A 4933-nucleotide genomic window follows, 5' to 3' on the forward strand; every position below is an offset into this window, starting at 1 on the left:
GGAAAGCTATCAAGGTAGTTAAAAAAAAATTACTGGGCTGAGATCTGAAAGAGAAAGTAAGCCCAAAGAGGTGAGCCTGGCATTTGAGGCTGCTTTTACTCTGAAGGCATTTGCAAATTCAGAAAATGCAGCATAGAGACCAGGAAACACTTTTTACAATATTTGTGGAGAGAGCAAGAGTTGTAATTCAAGGTCTAACAAATTGGGAATCACATAATTCCCTAACACTTCAGATCCTGAAGGGCTATGACCTAAGACTGAGCATGACCTGTCAATAAATCGGCCCTCACAAGGACGCTAGCCCACCTTCCAGACATCTGGGTACCCAAGAGAGTCTTAACTCCAGAACATTATTAAGCATTAAGGAGATTTTAATGATTAATATTATGGTTAAGGTGAGTAGCCTCAGGAATCTAGCAAAAACAAAAAATCCTCTGTGGAACAAAATTCAGATTCTCTATTTGTTTTCACAATTCTCAATTACAATGACCTATGCACAAAGATAACTAGTCATAGCAGGAAACAATATATTCAAGCATCACAAGAAACAGAATACAATAAAAACAGAATGGAATGATTCTAAGTTTATTGATACAGACTTGAATATAAAGAAACTATAAAGAACCAAATATAAATTCTCAAACTAAAAAATTAAGTAGTCAAAATTAAGAACTTAAAAACTGGGATTTGGCTTAGCTGACTTAATAAACTGAAAGAAAGCATAAAATATCCAGAATAAAACGTAAGAAGAAAACTCTGAGAAATGCTAACAGAGGGTAAGAAACATGGGGGTTCAGTTAGAAATTCTAACAAATGCTTAATTGGATTCCCACTGCGACACAGATGAGAGAGAATGGATGGAGGTAGTATTTGAAGAGGTGGTGACTGGGAGAATTTCCAAACTGACAAAAGACTTGAATCCAAAAGTGAATGAAGTCCAACAAATTACAGAAGAACAAATAAGAAGAAATTTACAATATAGTAAAGTGAAAATCAAAAAGAAAAATCTTAAAGGCAGGTATAGAAAGAAAAAGCATTTTATGTCCAAAAGAGCAATGATTAAATGGACAACTAAATTCTCCAGACAAACAAGAATCAGAAGACAATGGAATGAATATTTCAAGGTGCTATGAGAAAAAAAAATAATGCCAATCAGAATTCTATACCCAGAGAAAACATCCTTGAGGAATAAAAGAGAAATAATGACATTTCATACACATAAGAATTGAGAGAATTTGACACCATAAAATGCAGTCCTAAAGGAAATAACTAAATGGCATTCTTTGGGCCAAAGGAAAATGATCCCATATAGAATGTCAACACTGCAGGAAAAACAATAAAAATGGCAAATTTGTGAATAAATGTAAATATTGATGGGCTGCAAAAGAAAAACTTTCTTGATGTTTAAAATAGAGAAAATATATAAAAACGATTGTGTATGAACTATAACACAAGTATTTTGAAGCCCCTGTATTGTCTAAGAGGAGGATAAAAAACACATAATATTAGAGCTTCACAAATCAAAGATGAATGCTGGAATGTCTAGGATATTGTTCAAGAACAGCAAATGCATTCATCACTTCCAACCTAACAGAGGAGAAAAAGGATAATTACAAATAATCTATCCAAATGAAATAAGGAAAAAGAGAAAAAAGGCACATAAATCAGGCAGGACAAATAGAAAACATTTATAAGACAGTAGAACTAAACTCAAGTATAGAGGCAATTAAATGAAATGTAAATGATCTAAGTACTCAAATGGAAAATTTTTTTTCAACAGATCAGATTTTAAAATAGCTATATACTAGTTACATGAGTAAGTCACAAGAATAGAAAAAGGTTGAATTTTTAAAAAAGGGGGGGAAATGAGAGCCCAGGTAAACACTAACCAAAAGAAAGCCAAACTATGTTAATATACAATAAAGCAGATTTTAAGGCATAAAGCATTACTAAAGAAAATAAAAGGTTCCAGTCACTAAGAAGATATGACAATCCTAAATTTATATGTACCTAAAAACTTAGCCTCAAAATCTATAAAGCAAAAATATATAGAACACCAAGGAGAGAAACAATTCTACAATCTTTGTGAGAGATCATTTTTATTTCCCATAAGCAAACAGCATGTAGTAACTATGTACAGGCACTTTTCCAAAAACTTGATGTTGGCTCATTTAATCTTCACAATAGTCACATGAGGAAGATACTCTCACTTACTAGGTGAGAACCCTGAAACACCAAAAACAAGTGTCTTGGCCAAAGTCACAGAATTACTAAGTATCAAAGCTGAGATTCAAAACCAAGCATTCCTTCCAGAAATAATGCTATCCGGCCATTCCTCATTTCAGTCAAGTTGATATCTAAAATTAACCACCACAGATATATGAGGCAGAATCTAGGAGAGGTCCAAAATGTGGAGTTAAAAAAAAATAAGGAAACCAATATTCTAAATCCTTCTGTATCCACAGTTGAAACATACCGAGAGTTATTAACATTACTCTCTTAGCAACTAAAAAAAGCACTCAGGCAAAACTCAATAGGGGAAGGAGTTTGGGCAGAGTCATATTATTACAGTAGCTCTCCTAAACTCAAACTTTATATCACAATTGTGTCCAATAGAGGACCGTCATGAGGTTAAAAAGAGATCACCCTTGTTTGTACACTGGAAACTGTTGTTCGAATATCAGGTTCTATTATTCAATGCTTGTTCTTCTATTTTTATTTTTTATTTTTAGATATTGTATGAGTTTGTGGATCTGCTTTCATTGCAATCCCTTCAGACTGCTATTACAAAAAAGATCAAGTACGAACAATTAGTAAGTTGTTGTATCGTAGTTTATTAAAATGCTTGTGTAAATAGAGTCTGTGTTAAACATACGAATAGGTCACCTACTGGTAGTCCTTTTTCCAGCCCCTATGGTATGTAATTCTGGGTCTGGGATGTCAACGCAGACTTGCTGAGGAATGGAATGATCAGAGGGCCAGTGTGGGACCTTATGCGAGTCACCGACCTTCTCGACCTTCTCGTGCCATTTGAAGCTGCCCCACTGCCTCCATGGGGCCTCGGGGAAAGAGGAGACATGAACTGGGAGAGCCCTTTGACTTATATACACAGCTAACAAATGTCAGGGATCGTTAAGAATCTCAAATGATGTGGGCAGCTTGACTAGACTGTTGAGCGCTGTTGTGTATGTTGTTAATAATAAAAGCTAACATTTATTGAGCGCTTGCCATGTGGCAGGCACTCCGCCAAGCCCTTGACAGGCTGCAGTTCATCTACTGCTCACAGCAACCGGGGAGACAGGGCGGCGGAGGGTGCTGCAGCCAGATTCCAGGCTCCACCATGCATAGTTGAGAGTCCTTGAGCAAGTGTTGGTTCCTTTTAAACCTTGGTTTCCTCATCTGTAAAATGGGAGTAGTGAAAGCAGGAACTTCATAGAGTTGTGATCATTCAAAGAGCTAATAAATGTCAGATGCTGAGAGCAGAGTCTGGGTAAATGCTCCATAAGAGCTTGCTGCCTAATCATTCTCATTTTACAGGTGATGGCAAAATACTTATAAGAGGCAGGTTATCCAGCTGTTGAGGGGGTCAGGCTAGGAAGTTAGCCCAGGCATCTCTGACCCCAGAGCTTAAGTTTAACCACTACACTCCCTACCCCCACAGTCCCAGAGCAACTTGAGGGGCCACCAGACATTGGCAGTCTGTTTTGAGGCAAAGACAATGCTATCTCCATTTCCCTTGTAATAATCTTCCTAATGATGCTTGATTTGGGGTCATCACAAAGGAGGAAGTTCTCAAGAGGCCTTAGGCCGAACACTTAAAGCCACCTTTTTCTCACTAACACTCAGCATAGAAAAAAATGCTCACAGAAGCATTTGTTAACCCAAACATCAACTAAAACACCCCCACTTACCATGGCTTCTTCTCCCACCACCACTTGGCTGCTGCTCCCAGCTGCAGATCGCTTAGAAGATGTTTATTTCGGGCCAGGCTGAGCTTCAGCAGCTGGAGCAGCCTGGGCTAACCCCCCCCCCCCCCCAGGAGAGCCAGAAACAGTCCTCTTTGCAGAAATCTGTGTGGAAAAGCCATCTCCAAGCAGGTGCCCACTGGTGGCTGCCCCAGCCTGGCAGGCATTTGTTCACAGGGACAAGGCCAGGTCCTAGACCCTATGGTAGAAGGAGAGATAGACTCTTTTTCCATTCTGCCACTGGGATTGGCAAGGTTGGCCAGCGAGCCTGGCTGGAGGCAGAGATTAGATAGGAGGTTTTGTTACTGGTCCTGCTGTCACGAACTTTTTTTATGGTTTGTCTTGAGCCATGCTCTCCTCACTTCTCCTCCTCCACTTCCAAGATCAGTTATGCAACTTGGGATGTTCAGAAATCTCTGCACGCCCTTCCAGGCTGAGGACAGTGACCCAAGGGTAGGATCAGCTCTCAGTTAAGTGAAGAAACAAGGCCCATGAATTTTCATACCCCTCTCAGCTGGTTCTTTGAGGGGCTGCTTTCTCCTTCTGGGCCCTCCACCTGCATGAGGCCTGGTGCTCCTGCCCCACATTCCCTGCAAACTCATGTCCCTTCTTCTTCCCTATGTAAGTTCCTACTCCATTTAGAGACCTTGGGGGAAGAAAAAGATACGATCAGTAAGTTCACACTATCAGAGAATGGCCAATATCGGTTGCATTGGTAAATCTGCTTCTAAAGAGGAATTTTCTTTTTCAAAGAGTGAATCCAATGTCAAATGGCCACATTCTATGTCTGGCCCAGGAGTGAGCAAGTGTGGAGACAGTGGCATTAGAGTGGCATGGAAGCTGTATTGTGCTGTACCCATATCATTGGAGACAAGTCCTGACTGCCACTTTCTAGCTGTTAAACTTGGAACAAGTTGCTTCATGTCTCTGAACCACTTGCCTTGGGCTGAGTTTCCCCGGAAGTAGAC

General features: G+C 39.7%; 1 long non-coding RNA gene across 1 annotated transcript; it reads right to left on the reverse strand.

Annotated features, from left to right (window-relative positions):
• Nucleotides 1-2814: 2814 nt before the first annotated feature.
• LOC308648408 lies at nucleotides 2815-4230 on the reverse strand. Its single transcript, XR_014021821.1, has 2 exons — nucleotides 3912-4230; nucleotides 2815-3399 (listed from the first exon to the last, which is right to left on the reverse strand). It is a non-coding gene; the product is annotated as an uncharacterized lncRNA (long non-coding RNA).
• Between the last annotated feature and the right edge of the window lie 703 nt (nucleotides 4231-4933).

Source organism: Spermophilus citellus (assembly GCF_964194105.1).
Source record: "Spermophilus citellus genome assembly, chromosome: 4".
Lineage (NCBI taxonomy): Eukaryota > Metazoa > Chordata > Mammalia > Rodentia > Sciuridae > Spermophilus > Spermophilus citellus.